The sequence below is a fragment of the Sceloporus undulatus genome, chromosome 2 (genome assembly GCF_019175285.1).
Source record: "Sceloporus undulatus isolate JIND9_A2432 ecotype Alabama chromosome 2, SceUnd_v1.1, whole genome shotgun sequence".
NCBI lineage: Eukaryota > Metazoa > Chordata > Lepidosauria > Squamata > Phrynosomatidae > Sceloporus > Sceloporus undulatus.
In genome coordinates this window covers 2,484,249-2,503,225 of record NC_056523.1, presented here as the reverse complement: position 1 = coordinate 2,503,225, position 18,977 = coordinate 2,484,249, and the positions used below count along the sequence as shown (strand labels likewise).

General features: G+C 46.4%; 1 protein-coding gene and 1 pseudogene across 1 annotated transcript in view; one reads left to right on the top strand and one right to left on the bottom strand.

The window, feature by feature from the left end:
- Window positions 1-9,303, bottom strand: part of LOC121923054 — a 173,083-nt pseudogene extending 163,780 nt beyond the window's left edge.
- LOC121922966 (zinc finger protein 260-like) overlaps window positions 1-18,977 on the top strand; it is a 144,355-nt gene that overhangs the window by 38,588 nt on the left and 86,790 nt on the right. The gene's annotated exons all lie outside the window — the stretch shown is intronic.

Sequence of the window (18,977 nt, the reverse complement as noted above, 5' to 3'; positions counted from 1 at the left end):
CAGTGAGGGTCTGTTTGTGTGGAAGTCCAGAGGTTAGGGACTGAGAAAGCTAAAGTGTGGAAAGGAGCAACTTGGCTCTATGACAGAGTCTGATAGGGAACAAGTTCAGGAGTGAGGGACATGGTCCTAATACAGCACTCCAAGGGAGGGAGTGGCTGGTCTGATATTCTGAGGGATAGGGTTAGCCTGAGGGCTAGAATAGAAATAGGGTCAGAAGGGTAACAGTAAATGAGGACAGAGAGAGGGTCCTAAGTGAGAGTAAGGATAGGTTGCATACCTGTAACAGTATTTCTTCAAGTGGTCATCTGCGAATACATACAAAGGGGTTTTACTGCGCCTGCGCAGTGCTCTTCGGAAACTTCTAGAATCACTGGGCAAAGTTCACTTTGCAACTTTTAGCAACTTTCTGGCTGTAGCTCTGCCCATCCCTTATAAGCCCTCTGCGTTCCCACTCTTTCCCCAATTCCAGAATTTACGCTACATAAGTGACATGAGAATGAGCCAATCAAGAGCAGGAAACTGAGGGGAGGATGGGCGGGATTTGTATGAATTCGCAGATGACCATTTGAAGAAATACTGTTACAGGTGAGCAACCTGTCCTCCTTCTTCGTGGTCTCTGCGAATCATACAAATGGGTTGAGACTGACAAGCTTCGGTCAGCAGCGGAGGGAGTGTCATGAGACACAAGTAAGGTTCAAACAAGCTGTGTTTATTACACAATAAAATCATTGAACCCAAGAACTGTGTCACTTGTAGTCTGTACTTAAATAAATAGTACTTAACTTGTTAAGTGAAAGGCACATAAACAGAACACGCTAGGTCATGCAAGATCTATGCAAACCAGGAACGCTGTCAACAAGCCAATTCTGGCAAAAGTCATTAATGCAGTGTAATCAATGTAAACCTGAGACCAACACTGCCCTCCCAAAGGCTGCGTCCCATTTGGCCCTGGTGTCCAGCCTGTAATGTTTGATGAAAGTCAAGAAGTGGAGAGGTAAATGGGACATGGGGAGGGAGGGGAGGAGAAACGGGGAGAAGGGAAGGGATATGGGCTGCACAAATTGGAGCCACTGGAGAAAGAAATAAACGGTGCTATGTTAGGTAAACTGAAAATTTCAACATTAAACACCAAAGGTCTTGGTTCAGTGATTAAACAAAGAAGGATTGAAGCTTTATTACGAAGGGACGCAGCAGATGTTATCTTGATTCATGAGACACAGCAACGGCAACAGGGGGAAAATGAACTGAAATTGAACTGGGCAAAGAATTACAAGAAAGCATTTGGAAGCTCTAAATCAAAGGGGTAGCAATAATAATTGCCAAAAAAATGTAATTTTGTAATAAATAAGGTAATAAAAGATGATGAAGGAATATATATAATATACAGGGAGAACTAGGTGAGGATAATTATGTATTTGTGAATGTATATGCACCAAATGAAAAGGAATTCTAAAAAAGGGAGATAAGCAGTTTTGGTGGCTCTCATCACATAATTTGGTGGCAGTGGCGGGAGGACACAATCCATGGGGCTGCCACAACAGGAAAACGGGTGAGTGGGACTCATCATGCTCAGAAGCTCCACATTGACCCCCCAAGAGAGGAAGGGAGGGCTCACAGCTGAGGATACTCCTGATAATAATAATAACTGGTTCAGAATGCTGCAGCCAGACTGATCTCCAGGACTCCGAGATCAGAACACATTACACCGGTGTTGAAATCTCTACATTGGCTGCCGATTAGCTTCTGGGTGCAATACCAAGTGTCAGTTATTACCTATAAAGCCCTGCATGACCTGGGCCTGAGTTACTTAAGGGAATGCCATTCCATACATAATCCGCCCCGCACTCTCAGAACATCTGGCACAAAAATATTAGAACACCCCAAAACCAGGTTGAAAACTACCTCTTGTAAAACGTTTTCTGCGATGGCCCCTAAACTTTGGAACAACTTACCGGAAGAGATCCATCTTATACCTTCTTTGGAAGCCTTCAAGAGGGCATTGAAGATGGATCTCTTCTGTCGGGCCTATCCAACGGATCTCCTCTAATCTGATTTTGAATACTCGATTCTTACGACTGTGAGCAATACTGTAACAACTCTTCCCTTTTTATTTCTGACTGAAGTATTTTGTATTGTCTATGTATTTTATGATGTTTTTATTGCTGTAATCCCGCTTCGATCCAAAGGGAGAAGTGGGAGATATAAATAAAAAGTTGTTGTCGTTGTTGTTGTTATTATTATTATTATTATTATTATAGTTTTTATTTATATTTCCCGCCTCTCCCTACAGATAGGCGGGATTACAGCAATAAAATTACAATTACAACTCAATTAAAATTACACTTCTTATAAAATACAATCCATAAAATCACAACACAATGTCAATTCTATAAAATATCTATATCAACATCTCATTTCAAATAAACATGCTCAGAATAAGTGTCTTCTTATAGTTGTTTATAGAAGATCGGGGGGGGAGGCTCGCCGGAAGAGATCCGTCTTAAGTGCCTTCTTAAAGGTGTCTAAGGTGGTAGTAAGATAGATCTCTTCCGGTAAGTTATTCCACAGTTTGGGGTCCATGGCAGTAAATGCTCTATGGGAAGTTGATATTAGTCTAGTTTTTGGATAATCCAGTAAATTCTTCCCAGATGTTCTGAGTGTGTGGGGCGGATTGTGTAGGTATGGGTGTTCCCTCAAGTAACTCGGGCCCAAGCCATATAGGGCTTTAAAGGTGATAGCCAACACTTTGTACTGTGCCTGGAAGCTAATCGGCGGCCAGTGAAGAGATTTTAGAACAGGTGTTATGTGGTCTGATCTAGGTGTTCCAGTGACCAGTTTGGTTGAGGCATTTTGCACCAATTGAAGCTTCCGAACTTGGTGCACAGGTAGCCCCATGTAAAGTGCATTACTGAAATCAAGATGAGAGATTACCAGTGTAAGTACCACTGCTTCAAGGTCCTTTTGGTCCAGGTAGAGGCGCAGTTGGCGTATCAACCGAACTTGATACCAGGCACTTTTGGCCATTGCATCTATTTGAGATGATAATTGTAGGGATAGATCCAGAAGTAACCCCAAACTGCGAACTTCATCCTTTAGGGGAAGTGTGATTCCGTCCAGGACTGGTTGACAAATCTCCATCCCTGGACTTGGGGAACCTATCGCAAGTACCTCAGTTTTTTCTGGATTCAGCTTGAGTTTGTTTTCCCTCATCCAGCCCATTACCGACTTAAGATAGGCATCCAGAGGAGAGATGCCATCCTTAGTTACTGCATCAGTCGGAGACATAGAGAAATAAATTTGGGTGTCATCAGCGTATTGATAGTACTGCGTCCCATGTCTCCAGATGATCTCTCCCAGCAGTTTCATGTAAATGTTAAATAGCATGGGGGACAGGATGGTGCCCTGAGGGATGCCAGATGTCAGCTCTCTCTTAGAGGAGCAGCTGTCCCCCAGCATCACCATCTGGAATCTGCCTGAGAGGTAGGAATGGAGCCACTGGAGTGCAGTGCCTCCAATACTTAACTCCCTCAGGTGTTCCAGAAGGATACCATGGTCAATGACATCGAAAGCCGCTGAGATGTCCAAGAGCACCAACAAAGCCACACTTCCCCTGTCGATGCCCAGACAGAGATAATCGACTAAGGTGACAATGGCTGTCTCAACTCTGTATCCAATCCTGAAGTTGGTTTGAAATGGGTCCAGATAATGATTTTCATCCAAAACAGCTTGGAGTTGGAGGGTGGCTGCTCTCTCGATTACTTTGCCCAAAAATGGAAAGAGGGAGACAGGTCTATAATTGTTTCTCGTCAGCATCTAAAGACGATTTTTTTAGAAGTGGTTTAACTATCACTTGTTTCAATTCAGATGGAAATAATCCCTCTTTTAGGGATGTATTAATTACGAGATGCAATAAAGTTTTTATTGCATCCCCTCCCTGAATGGTCAACCACGATGGGCAAGGATCGAGAGAGCACATCATCCTCTTTACACTTCCAAGGAGTTTGTCCACTTCATCGGTGTTCACAAACTCAAAATGATCCAGCATAACACAGTCCGCAGAGTCACTGGACACCTCTCTTACTGTTTCTGTTATAATGTCCGTGTCCAGATCAGCCTTTATCTGAGAGATTTTATCCACAAAGAAGTCATTAAAAGCGTCACAGTAGGCTATAGACTGTTCTAATAACGGGTTCAGGGTGGGAAACAGTTGGGTTAGCTCTTCAACCACCCTGAACAGCTCTGCTGGACAAGACTCCGCTGATGCAATACGTGAAGCACAGAAAGAATTCTTTGCTGCATTGATTGCCACTCCGTAAGAATCTAATAGGTTCTTATGGCATGCCTTATCAGATAAACGATGTTTCCGCCAACAGCGCTCTAGTCGTTGCGCAGCCTGCTTCATTTGGCGGAGGTTCTCTGTATACCATAGTTTTTTGTTTGAAGCGGGCTGGAAAGGATGCTCAGAAGCATCTTGCCTCTTGGATGAGGGAGAACAGGGAGTGGGGCTTCCTTGCTTTAACCCCCATGGCTCCTTCCCTAAGGCAGACCCCCCCAGCCGCCACCCCAGCCGCCAGCATTCACTCCAAAAGAGGGCCTCTTCCCCCTCTTTTATCACATATGAACTGAATATGCAGGTCCCCAAGAACAAAAGCTAGATATGAATAGAAACACACAGGGGACAAGATGTGCCATGCACATCAGGGATGGATAAAGTTGATCTCTAGATGAGGAGATGAGCAGTACCCATGCTGTGTAACCTTTGGGTTGAATGGCAATGTTATGAACCAAATATACAACTCAATGGACAGGGGGAAGCCCAGTGGTACCAGGCAACAATGTCCCACTGTTTCCACGGAGGACCTGGGAGGCAGTAACAACCCACTAAAATGAATAGCTGAACAGGGATTCAAACTCTAGTGTCCAGAGCTGCAGGGAGCAAAAGCCAGATATAGAAAAGAGCACAAAACTCTGGAATGTCATGCTAATAGAAAAATCAACAGAAAGAGGAAAGGCTGCTAGAGACAACTAAGATTACTCCAAATTCTATACAGTACAGTAAAGATTTATTAGTTATGCAAATAAAAATGCGTAACCTCCTCACATGTTGATTTTTGGAAAGAAACTCTATTACAATTGTTGTGCCAGCTGGAGATTTTTCAGTTGGATAATCCAGTAACACAAACTCAAAACAGAGTCTTTTATTTGTTCTTAGATGCATTCTTTGCTGGCTTTGTTTTATTATGTATTACATTCTCCTTTCCCTCCTTACACACACAGGGACCTCCCTATATCTCATTCTATCTAAAGATAGAAAGCTGAACTCTAATAAATTTAACTTGCATATTTTTGTTTCCCTTTAAAAGGGTTAACACCCTGAAAACTCAAATTGCACCTCATATAAATGAACACCTACATCAATGATAGAAGCATAAATCTCTGATATGAATATCGAGATATACACTGAACGTACTACACAGCCAAATGCACCCCTAGCTTTGCATCTGGAACCCCAGCAACCCTGCTTGCAGAACTCTATTTCCACAAGGTTGAGCAGAATATGGATGTTCCACATCAGACCCAAATGCCCAATGGCTTCCATTGGGGAAATCAGAGCCGGCGTGCTGAAATACTTACAGCATTTGGGGGCTTGGAGAGCAGGGTTCAAATTCCCGCTCAGCCATGGATACTTCCAGGGTCACCTTGGGCAAATCACCTGCTCTAAGCTTCAGAGGAAGACAAAGAGAAACCCTGTCTGAACAAATCTTCCCAAGAAAACCACATGATGTAGTCACCTTAAGTCACCATAATTTGTAAATGACATGAAGGCACACAACAAGAATAAAGAGACTTTCACAATTCTGGACAAAGATTCATCCTTACCTTGCAAGGGCAGTCCTCCATCATACTCCTGCTGGATCGCCCTCCGTTGAGGACTCTGCCTAGGGTCCAATGGAGGCTTCTCAGCCACAGGAACTTCAGAGTGAACTTCTACAATGAGAATTGTGACCTGAAACAGCAGTGAGGATTCAAGATATGGAATGAGAAGGATGAGAAAATGGCAAAGGCTTTGGGAAGGGGTTTGGACTTGTGTGCTATGAGACATCCAACCACAACCAAGTCAGGAAAACGTCAGCCGTCCATAAGCTCAACTTCAAAAGTGACATGTGAAATTACTTGTGTTAATACTTGCTGTGTTTATTGTACGTGGTGGAACACACAAACAATTCCATGGAGCTCACAGCAGGAACTTCTTATAATTGAGGTCTTCTCATGGACCCATTATATATTTAAACACATATTCATGTGTTTTGTGTGTAAGCAAGAATTGTAACAGGCAAAACCTGTCGCTACTCTATAGATATACCAACCTGTACACTCTGTGGCCACAGCACTATTGTTGGTAATTTGTTATGTTGGCTTTGTAATAAAAATAACATGAAAAAAGTAAGCAATGGTAATAGGGCTTCACCCCTTAGAGCAAGAATTGGCTACTTCTTGGAGTGGGTGGAAACCCATTGTGCTCCTGAACACATTAGGCCAGACTCTGCCACTGGAGTCACCACAGGAGAAAACTGGTTACTGGCAGTGCCAGCAGGGAAACCTGGCACAAAGGGATCCCCCACCTAGTTTTAAAACAGACTCACCCTTCTCAAAGGTGTGGTGACTGTGATTCTACTTCATCACAAGGCAGATCGTCCTCACACATCTCCTTATCAAAGCCAATACTGTGGGCATCACATTTCAGCAAGACCTCTTTAGCAGGCCTCTACCCCTCGAGGCTCAGAATAGCCAGCCCAGAGCCAGAACCTGCCCACCTTTGCTCCATGAGGAAGCACTCTCACCTGCTGCTCTTTCTGCTTCTTCTCTGCCTCTGCCCGACTCAGGAGGAAACCTTCTGCCAAGGCCACTGCCTGGGAACAGGTCTCTGCCCCACATTCTCTGACCCAGTTCTTCATCTCTGAGGGCAAGATGGTCAGAAACTGCTCCAAGATCACCAGGTCCAGGATCTCATTTTTTGTGTGTCGATCTGGCTTCAGCCACTGACAGCAAAGACTGTGGAGATGACTGCAAACTTCTCGGGGGCTCTTGCCCTCCTCATAGCAGAACTGCCTGAAGCACTGGTGCTGCATGTCTGAACTGGCTAGGCCCTCACCCAGGGACCTCTGGACTGTCCTCTCCCAGAATCCTCCACTGCTCTCAGCACTGAGGCCACCAGGACCTCTTTCTCCTTCAGATTTAGCTGAATCTTGTTCATCCATCTATAGGTTTATTTGCTTTTTGGTTACTCCAATGGAGGCACAGGTTGTCTCAAAGTTATTCCTCCTCAGTCCTTCTCAGAGCAAAGATGTCCTTAAGATAATCTGCTGCAACACCCTGCAAAACCAATACATAATTGTGTTATTAGTGGTATTATTAGGTATTTACAGAGCATCAGTAATGGACATTGCTGTTGTAAGGCTATCTACCCTGGTCTGGATACCCTAAAGGCACCAGATCCTGACTGATCTTAGAAGCTAAGCAGGGTCAGCCCTGGTTAGTAGTTAGGTTTTCAACTTGGGTTGTAAAGTAGTAATAATTGTCAGACTCTGTGTGTGTATACAGGAGGCTTTTTTTAAAGTCATTTGGTTTAAATCCAAGAGAAAGCCATGCTGCTTTGCCACATGTGCCCACCCTTCCTAACCCCAGTGTGGCCCCAAGAAGACTGGGCTGCTTCTCCCCAGGAGTCTCCGCTTCTTCCTGGTAATCCCCTCATCCCATAAACAGCAGGGCCTCTCTTCCCACTAGAACTGCCCAATGCCACCTCACATCATTTCTTCCAACTCTATGATTCTACAATATAAGGGCCTGGTCCCATGCAGACTAGGCAGAGCTCCCAGATGGGGAGGGAAAAGAGACCCTGGGAGGGAAGGGAGCAGGCAGGAGGGTAAGGGGGAAAATTGGGAGGGGAAGGACCCCCAAGTGTGCTTTTTGAAGGTGGTAAAGTTGAGGGGGGAGAGGGGAAGAGCCACTTTTTGGGGTTGAGAAGGTATGGGGCTCTGCAATCCTCCTGTCAAAGGCAGGTCCCCCTCAAGTCATTCAGAGGCTTCTCCAGTTTACAAAGCGTTCTGTAGCAGGAACCCTAAAGGGTGTCTCCTCCTCCTCCTCCTCCTCCAACTCCCCCTCTCCCCATTAACTAGTAGGGCTGCTCCTCCCACTCCCACTGCCATCCCACAGCAAGGGTCTGCCCCTATGTAAACATGGCAGAGCTCCCAGATGTGGAGGGAAAGGAGACCTTGGGATGGAGGGGGAGGAAGGGGGACATTTAGGAAGGAGGGGGAAGGTTTTGCAAGTTGGAGGGGCCTCTGGATGACTTGAGGGGGTTGTCCTTTCCCAGGAAGATTGGAGGAATCAGTCCCCCCACTTTCTGGACCCCAAAAGGGGCTCTTCCCCTCCCCATCTTCCCTCCTCCAAAAAGCACATTTGGGGGTCCCTCCCCCTCACCTCTGTTCTCCCTCCCAATGTCCCCCTTTCCCTCTTCCTTTCCTAACTGCTCCCCCCACTAGGCCCCTCTGCCTCTCTTCCCCCCATTTCTCTTCATCCTCTGAAGGCTGAAAGGCAGAATCCCAACTACTTCTCATGCTGAAGACCCCTCCTCAGTACCATAGACTCATAGTGTCGAAAGAGACCCCAAGGGCCCTCCAGTCCAACCCCATTCTGCCATGCAGGAACTCTCAATCAAAGCATCTGCTTTGACAGATGGCCATCCAGCCTCTGCTTAAAGACCTCCAAGGAAGGAGACTCCACCACTCTCCACTGAGGGAGGGAGTTCCACTGTCAAACAGCCCTTGCTGTCAGGAAGTTCCTCCTAATCTTGAGCTAGAATCTCTTTTCCTGCAACTCGCGTCCATTGTTCCGTGCTCTAATCTCTGCAGCAGCAGCAGCAGAAAACAAGCTTGCTCCATAAAAGGAGGGTCCTCCTTCTCCCTCCCTCCTTCTTTAGGATGCAGCCCAGGAAAATCAGCCTGAGAGGCTGGGAAACGCTTTCAGCCCAGGCGCCCCTTTGCTTTGGGGGCAAATAAAACTCAAGATTAGTCCCCCCATTTCTTTCTTTTAGGGGCTGCTGAAGGAAAGGTTTCAGGGGAAGGGGCAGGGAAGCCTTGGGGCCCCTTCCACCATTGGATTCCCCCCAACAACAATATCCCCCCCCCTTTTTTTTTTACCTGGGGTCTGTTTTTCAGGAGCAAAGAAAGAAGGTCTGGCAGGGAAGCAGATATAGACTTCCCAAGAGCAGCAAGTTCCTCTGCCTAGAGAGGCAGCAAAAAGGTAAAGAGGGGGAGAGCGAAGGGAGGGGGGAAAGTGTCACGCCCCCTTCTGACCTCACTTCCGGAAGGAAGGTGGATAGAAATCATAGAATTGGAAGAGATCCCAAGAGCCATCCAGTCCAACCCCATTCTGCCATGCAGGAACTCTCCATCAAAGCATCTGCTTTGACAGATGGCCATCCAGCCTCTGCTTAAAGACCTCCAAGGAGGGAGACTCCACTACACTCCGAGGGAATTTGTTCCTCCTAATGTTGAGGTGGAATCTCTTTTCCTGCAGCTTGCATCCATTGCTCCAGGTCCTAGTCTCTGGAACAGCAGAAAACAAGCTTGCTCCCTCCTCAATATGAAATCCCTTCAAATACTTAAATAAAGCTAGCATATTTATGTATTTATTTGTGGTATTTATACCCCGCTCTCCAGCCCTAAAGGCTGTCAGAGCAGCTTACAGATAGTTATTCAGATGGTTCCCTGCCCTCAGGCTTACAAGCTAAAAAGACATGACACAAAAGGAGAAGGGAATGGTGGTGGGGAATGGAAATCAAGTCCAGTATTGGTTCTCTCTCTCTCTGAGGTCTGGACCTGTGGTGGAAATTCCTTTTTGAAATATAAAAACTATAGAAAGATGGAGTCACCTTTGTCAGCCAGAGAGATAGTTTTTAAATAAAGGCTTGGAGTTACTAGAGGAAAGGAATAGTGAGTGCATCTTGACCTGGATGGAAGCTGGCACCAGTAAAAAAGACATAACATAAACTACTGAGATAAGGACATTCAGAAGCAAGGTTAGAAGGAAGGCTAAAGGAGGGGGTAAGGAGTGATGATGCAGTTTTAATGTATGCATGTATTTCTGTTCTGATTGTAAGAATTCTGTATGTTTAAATTGTAATTAGCCAATCAGGTGTATTGAAGAAGCTTCTTTGTCTTGAATAATATAAAAAGAGCCATTTTGTCTTGTTCGGGGCCTCAGCTTTTTGGAACTTGAATTCCACTGAGTTCAATGTTTTCCTTTGTCGACAATTGGAAATAAACTTATGGATTTTCAATTACTAGGTCCTCTTGCCGATCCTATTGATCTGCCAATCCTAGAAATCTAAGTTTCCTGAAATTTCTGTTACAGACCATGGCAGATGGACTGGAGATATCATGTCACATCATATCACCCCTTAACCTTCTCTTCTCCAGGATAAACATACCCAGCTCCCTAAGTCTTTCCTCATAAGGCATGGCTTCTAGACCTTTCACCATTTTGGACACATTCCATTTTCTCAATGTCCTGGACACTGTATTCCAGGTGAAGCCTGACCAAAGCAGAATAGAGTGGCACTACTGAGTCTTTCTGCCTTTCTTTGGCAAAGAAGGAAGAGCTCCAGGGAAGAGGAGGAGGAGGAGGAAAGCAAGGCCCCCATTTAAGACCTGGGTTTCTGGGGGGGGGGCTCCTGGAAGGGAGGGGGTTTATTTTGAGGGAAGCCCCCCTTGTCTTCTCTCTCCCTCCCCCTCCCTACAAAGGCCTCCTTGGAGGCTTTTCTCAGGCTGCCAGTCCTCCTCCTCCTCCTCCTCCTCTTCTTTGAAGGCCTCAGATGTATTTGTAGGGGGTGGAAAGGGAGTAAGAAGAACATTTTGGCTGGTGGTTGGGGGGGCTTTTGGGTCTGGACCCAGCTTTGGGAGGGGGTCTTTCCTGGGGGAAGGGGAGGTGGGAGGCCAGAGAGATCTCCAAGGCCAGGGAAGGCAAGTTAAAAAGGGAGGAAGAGGAGGAGGCATTTATATTCTGATGGAAATTAGGGGGAGGACGCTCCTTCTGCCTGTCCTTGGCAATGAGGAGGAGGAGGGCAATGCTACCTTTTAGGATCATGGCTGAGAGGAGCTCCAGGAGGGAGGGAGGGAGCTTGGGGTGAGAGTTACTTGGGTGGAAGTCCTTTCCCCAAAAAAGCCCTCCTTGGAGACTTCCCCTCTGGCTGTCAGGCCTCCTCCATGGCGCAGAAGAGCTTCTTTTTGCGACTCTTTTTTGTGCTGTGGAAAAAGGTGAGCTTGGGGCCACGGCATGCGGTTGCCACAGCCCCAATCTGGCGCTCAAAGGGCGGTCTGTACAGCCCCTAAGAGTGCTCTTTGGGATTTAATCTCAGAAAAATGGGTAGGAATTCACAAAATTAGTTTGTGACTCCCAATTATCAGTTATTGTGGTTACAGATAGACTGTGGTTAATCTCAGGAAAATGGGATCTCATCCTGTAGCAAGCGGTCGCCTCCCGGAGCACTTGGGGATTACGACCTGTGCGCCACCATTCTCCACCGGAATCCCAATTATGAATGACTATGGTTACAGACAAATATTCTCAATTCTACATTTAACAAATCCTATATTGATGTCAATATCTAATTGGGTTTGGTTCTGTCATGATGGGTTGAGTTAGAGAAATGTATAAATTTAACTCCGTGTGAGGAGTTTTACTGAAGTTAACAGGTAGAAATCAAAATCTGTGTGTTATATTCACTTGGCAACAGTTCAGGAGAGAAGGGGAGCAGAGCAGTATGACAGGATGGCGGGAACAGATAATACTGACCTAAACACTTGCTGGTCACTGTAGTCTCTGTTCTGCAATAAAAGTATGTTGTTTCCTTGCACCAAAGCTTGTTGTCTGAATTCTGGGAGCATAGGGGCTGAACACACCGGCCCTAAGGGGCAGCCTGCAGCCACCTCTTTCTTCACTGGATTGGGGCCATGGCAACTACATACTAGGGCCCAATATGACTTTTCCGCGGCGCAAAAAGGAGCCATAAAAAGTGGTTCCTTTTTGTGCCATGGAAAGGGTGTCATAGCTGCCAGCGCCATGGCTTTTTGGCACTCCTTTGGAGCTGCGTCATCTGGAGGAGCGCCGTGACGTTGCCTGAAGTGTGGTGGGGTGCATGATGTCATGCTGGCATGGGGACAGAGTTGGAGCGTGCATCATGCAGATGTCACGCCCTCACTCTGCCCCGAGGCTGGCCTTTGATGCTGGTCTGTCAAGGCTCATAGTTGGCTGGTACAGTACTGACAATTTCTCCAAGATGTCTGGTGAAGCCTGTGAGTTGCGAAGGAGGTTGGGTCCAGGGCTACCCATGGCTACCAGTCCTGGTGTTTCTCTCTAGCATTCTAGCTGGCATCAGAGATTGGGGGTCCCTGTGCATTTCAGCTGTTGGGAGGATGGGCAGTAGAGTGTATTGGCATTGGTTGGTGTTTGCCAAAGCCTCCAAAATTTCACAGATCATACCCAGGATACATGTGACAAACCAACACCAAGGTGTGGCCAAGATAGCAAAAGTTATCAATGAGAAAGAAGACACAAGTGAGGCGAAGCTGAAGCCATTTGCTTTTCCCTGAGCCTCAAGGGAAAAGACTCTGCCCCCTCCTCTCCCTTCTGGGTCAACTGAGTGGGAGCTACTTTGGCATTTTGGGTTGACTGAAATGGAGAAAGTTGAAGACAATGGGGGAAAGTGGGAGGAGGAGAGAAACTGGGATGTTTTAAAGCAGGTGAAAAAGTGGGGCAACAGAGGGGTTGGACTGGACGGCCCTTGCGGTCTCTTCCAACTCTATGATTCTATCAGGACTGTCCTGACCAAATCAGGACAGCTGGAGAGTATTGGGGGGGGTGTTTGTGTGTATTATCCTCCCATCACTCTTGTAGGGGTTCTTAAAAGAAAGAACGAAAACTGGGGAAAGGGGGAAGGAGAGGAAGCAGATCCAGTTTGGCTTCTTTTTTGCCTTTTTACACTTTATTTTATTTGTACATGAATATTCTTTCACACAAAACCTTTGGGATGGGAGAAGGAAAGGGGCCTCCCTGCCTCCCCTCCCTCCTCTGCCCCCAAATTTCTTGTGGGGCTTCCCATAAAGAGGGAATGTCAACCTGGTAATTGGCCCTTTGTTTGTTCTTGTTTCCTACCTGATCCCCCCCCCCCAATACCTCCTCCTCCTCCCCTCCAACAAGCTTCCGAGGGAGCAGAGGTTCAGATTCCTAGAGAGTCCTCCAAGGGTGAGGGAGAGAAGAGTCTCAGATTCCTAGAGAGTCCTCCAAGGGGGAGAAAAGGAAATGGAGCAGAGGGCAGATTCCTAGAGTGTCTCCAAGGGTGTGAGAGAGCGCAGAGGCTCAGATTTCCTAGGGGTCCTCCAATGGGAGAACGGAGAGCAGAGGCTCAGAATCCTAGAGAGTCATCCAAAGGGAGAAAGAAAGAGCGCAGAGGCTCACGATGCCTAGAGATTCCCCAAGGGGGAGAAAGAGAGCAGAGGATCACGATTCCTAGAGATTCCTCCGCGGGGGAGAAGAAAGAGAGCAGAGGGTCAGATTCCTAGAGTGTCCTCCAGGGTGAGAGAGAGCAGAGGCTCCAGATTCCTAGCGGGTCCTCCAAAGGGGCGAAGAAAGAGAGCAGAGGCTCAGTTCCTAGAGATTCCTCCAGGGGGAGAAAGAGGCCAGAGTCTCAGATTCCTAGAGAGTCCTCCGAGGGGGAGAAAGAGAGCAGAGAGCAGGTCAGATTCTGAGGAGTCCTCCAAGAGTGAGAGAGAGCAGTGGCTAGATTCCTAGCGAGTCTTCCGAGGAGGGAGACAAAGGCCAGAAGCTCAGATTCCTAGAATTCCTCCAGTGGGGAGAAAGAGAGCAGAGGGCTCAATTCCTAAGGTCTCCAAAAGGGGGGAGGACCCCTGCTGTGGGAGAAGCAGCGGTGGGTTTTTTTGGGGGGGTGGATCAAAGGACAAATCCTCATCGCGGAATGGCTAGAGCTGAAAGGTTCTCAGGAGGAAAGAACTCCCCTCCAGTCCAGCCCCCCTCCCCCGAAGGTGGAAGGACAAAAGGCCTGCTCTCCCCAGAGAGACTGGAAAGGGGGGGGGTGTGGGGAGTGAAAAACCCTGGAGGGGGAAGAAAGAAATGCCCCGCTTCCCCCCCCCCAGATCAAGGGGCCGGCAACGGAACCCCCCCCATTAATTTTGTTTCCAAGCTCCCCACCCTTTCCTCTTCTGCCCCAGGACTCCTATGGAGAGGAATAGGTGCAGTTTCCATGTCAATTAGCAGGATAAGGGACACCTCCCCCCACAAATGCGCCTTTTCTTCCTGGGGCCTGTTGGTGTAGTTTTCTTCCTCTTCACAAGGAGACCCAGAGAGGCCCTTTGAGGGTTAGGCCTTTTCCCAAAGGAAAAGAACTCCATCAGATGCCAGACAGAGAGAGAGAAAAGAGTGGAAGGTAAGGAGGAATACCACCTTCTCCCTGTGTTCCACCACTTCCCCCAACCAGTTTTTGGTTGTTTTTTAGAACATAGAATCATAGAGTTGGAAGAGACCGCAAGCCAGCCAGTCCAACCTTCTGCCATGCAGGAAATCACATCAAAGCATCCCACAGATGGCCATCCAGCTCTGCTTGAAGACCTCCAGGAAGGAGACTCCACTACACTCCGAGGGAGTTTGTTCCACTGTTGAACAGCCTTACTGTCGAGTTTCCTCCTAATATTGAGGTGGGAATCTCTTTTCCTGCAATTTTGCATCCATTGCTCCGGGTCCTAGTCTCTGGCAGCAGAACAGAAGACAAGCTTGCTCTCTCCTCAATATGACATACCCTTCAATATTTAAACAGGGCTATCATATCACCTCTTAACCTTTCTTCTCCAGCTAAACATCCCCAGCTCCCTGAGTCGTTCCGCATAGGCGCGGTTTCCAGACCTTTCACCATTTTAGTGCCCTCCTTTGGACACGCTCCGGTTTCTCAATGTCTTTCTGAATTGTGGTGCCCAGAACTGGACACAATTTATCGGGTGGGGCCTAACCAGAGCAAATACTTGAGGGCACTATTACTTCCCTTGATCTAGACACTATACTTCTATTGATGCAGCCTAAAATCGCATTGGGCCTTGTTAGCTGCCGCATCGCACTGTTGACTCATGTTCAACTGTGGTCTACTTGGACTCCTAGATCCCCTTTTCACATGTTGTCCTTTAAGCCAGGTGTCACCCATCCTTATCTGATTGCATTTCATTTTTCCGCCCTAAGTGCAGTAGTACCTTACATTTCTCGTGTTGAAGTTCATTTTGTTAGCTTTGGCCCAGCTTCTAGTCTATTAGGTCATTTTGAATTTTGATCCTGTCCTCTGGAGTATTAGCTATTCTCCTGAATTTGGTGTCATCTACAAATTGATAAGTATTCCCCCATATTTTCCTCCAGTTCATTGTAAGAGTTTGAATAGCAACTGGGCCAAGGACAGAGCCCTGTGGACACCACTGGTTACTTCTCTCAGGATGAAAAGGAGCCATGTTGAGCACCCTTTGGTTCGGCCGGTCCAACCATTACAGATCCATGTTAACAGTTCCGTTGTCTATCGCAATTTTACAAGCTTGTTGTGGCGAGAATGTCATGTGGAAACCTTGTCAAGGGCCTTACTGAAATCAATTAAGATTCTATATCCACAGCATTCCCTTCATCTACCAAGCTGGTAATTTGCTATCAATAAAGGCATCATATTGTCTGTGCATGAGGTTTTTTCTCTGAACCCATGTTTTTGACTTTTGTGATTAGGCATTACCTTCTAGATGAGTCATAAGAAAAGGAACAACCCTCTCTTTTTATGATCTCTCCAAGCTTTCCTAGTACTGATGTCGACTAACTGGACGATAAGGGTTGAGAGCCTCATTGTTTCCCTTTTTGAAGATGGGGACAAGATTTTGCCCTCCTCCAGTCTGCTGGGACTTCTCCGTTTTTCCAGGAGTCTCAAGATTATTGGCCAATGGCTCCGATATTACATTTGCCAGTTCTTTAATACCCTTGGATGGAGTTCAATCTGGTCCGGGCGACTTAAATTCATTTAGATTAAGAAGGAATCCCGGTACTATCTCTTTACTTTTCTGTGCTGCCTATTCTGTCCTCTGCTCCTTTATCCTCAGGTTGAGCACCCTTTGCCTTTTCTGTTCATCCTTTAAAAAGAGCCTCGCAAATCCATGGGGCATTCAGTCACTGTACTAAACATTACAATAGGACCCCCCCCCTTCTGTAAACATAGCTATTTGGGTTTTTGTAGCTTTTTCAGGCTATGTGGCCATGTTCTAGAAGAGTTTATTCCTGATTTTTCGCCAGCAGAAATAAATCTCTTCTATAACATGGCCACATACCCTGAAAACCCCACAAAAAACTATGGATGCCCGCCATGAAAGCCTTGGACTTCACATAGCTATTTAGAGATGATTTTTAGAATGAGTTTTTAAAAACTACCAAACAGTTGGTTAATTAAAACTCCAGTCGTCCCTCCATTTTTACGGATGCGGATTCCTCATCTGTGCACATTCTGAGGGAAATAAATATTATTTATTTATTTATTCTTATTCTGAGGCAAATACATATTCACACATTTACGGAATATTTCAGCAATTACATTCACTCCTCCAACTTCTTTGTACAGAACTCGGAAGCATTGAGAACAATCCAGCTGAAAAGTTCCAGCCTGAAGAGCCAGAGGAACTTAATGGACCCAAACAAGGCCCAGTGACTGTCCTGGATGGGGATTCTGGAAGATGCAGTCCATCTAAAAAAAGGAAGTAGAAAGAAAGTAAAGTAACTTTCCTAATTTGTGCCTATTTCCCAGCGGAGAAGGTTCAATCCTCCTTAACTTTCCTAATTTGTGCCTATTTTCTCCTAATAGACCGCCCCCCCAGACACATGCAATTTTATAGGAAGGAGGTCCATACAAAGTGCACCTTCTGTCATTCTCATTGCAGTTTCAGGCAGATGCATCCATGTCCCACTGCCATTAAGATGCAGGGCCAGGCTGGTATTGGGGTTTTGGTGGAACCTGTTAGATCTGTCTCCCATATGGGAACAAGGTCAGCCCAGTACTTGGATGGGAAACTCCCAAGGAATCCCAGGTGCTAGAGGCTCTGTTTCAGAGGAAGGAACTGTCAAAACCACTCTGAGTATTCCTTGCCTATAAAATTCCAACTGTGTTAAACTACAACTCCCTCAAGGTTCAGGAATGTTGGGACTTGTAGTCCAACCCAACTGGAAGGTGTTACAAGACAGATTTAACAGTTTCCCCCAATACCTCTGGCACCCTGACACCAGCACATTGTATACATGGCTCATTGTCTGTGCTGGATGGGGATTCCAGGAAATAAAGTCCATGCAAATGTACTTGATTGCAGTGACCAAAGTGCACCACTTCAGATTTGGACAACAGCTCCCAGAACCTGGCTTATGGACAATGCTTGGTTGTTAGGAGAGAAAGGTGATCTGTACACACAACCCAAAACCAGTCTTCCCCTCAGCAAGCCCATCATCATCATCATCAAGTAACAGGAAAGCAATTTCCATAAAAACCATGAGTTTATCCCTCCTTTCCTCTCCCTGTTGACACTCGTCTTTGAAATCAATTACATTGATGTGAGAGACGGGAATACAATTGCCATCAAAATAGTTGATTTCAGAGGCACTCTCTCAGCCTCAGAGAAGAGCAGTGACCCCCCCCTTTTTCCACCAAATGGCGGAGAGAGTATCTGAAATCAGTTGCATTGATGGGAATTGTAGTAATTTTTTGGATGGATTTCTTCTCCCAGAAAAAAAATTGTGAACCTCCAGATATATTTTATTGAACTGTAGCTCCTGACTGACCCATGCACACAGGATTATTGGAGACTCAGTCATGAAAAGAAAGAGGGCAAAAGATTCTCACTATGTAAATATATAAATTTGAGGTGGGAAAAGTGCACCACTCCAGATTTTGGACTGCAGCACCTGGTTTTCCTGGCCTATAGACAATGCTGGCTGTGGCTCCTGGGAGTTGCAACCGATCAGCATCTGTAGAACCTCATGATTCATCCCCACCTTTTTAATATAATTCTAAATAAAATACCTTCAACTCAGCTTATGATGACCCTCCGCTAGAGCTTTCTTGGAAAGGGTCAGCCCTGGTTAATACTTTGATGGGAAACTGTCTAAGATTCCCAGGTGCTGGAGTCTCTATTTCAGAGGAAGGAATAGTCAAAACCACTTCTGAGTATTCCTTGCCTAAGAAATTCTAATTGTGTTGAACTACAACTCCCTTCATCATCAGACAGTTTGGTGGTTCAGGATGATGGGAATCATAGTTTTGTATCTTGCAGGACATAGGTAACCAGCAGATAGATTTTTGGACAGAATTTTTGCAGAAGGGAAATAACAGAAAGTAATGGGAAGCCATAGAATTTCTTTCTGGACTTGAACTATCTCATTCTATTAGGAGAAAGAGGGTTTAAAAAAAATCCCACCTGCCTCTTCAGGATCTTGACAAATAAGTGTTGTTCATAGAATCGTAGAATCGTAGAGTTGGAAGAGACCACTAGGGCCATCCAGTCCAACCTCCTGCCATGCAGGAAATCCAAATCAAAGCATCCCTGACAGATGGCCATCCAGCCTCTGTTTAAAGACCTCCAAGGAAGGAGACTATCACCCTCCGAGGTGTCCGGCCAGAGAGAGGAGAAGGAGAGGAGCTGCTTGGCAGCCATTTTGAGACCGTGTGCTTGAGACCGTGTGCTCGTGCTGAAGGGGTGGAGCTTCTGTGAGTCACATCTGTGAGTCACAAGGGGACGGAGCTAGCAAACTAGCTTTATATACCAACTTCCAGAGCCTTTCGGAGCAGTCCGACCAGAGAGAGGAGAAGGAGAGGAGCTGCTTGGCAGCCATTTTGAGACCGTGTGCTTGAG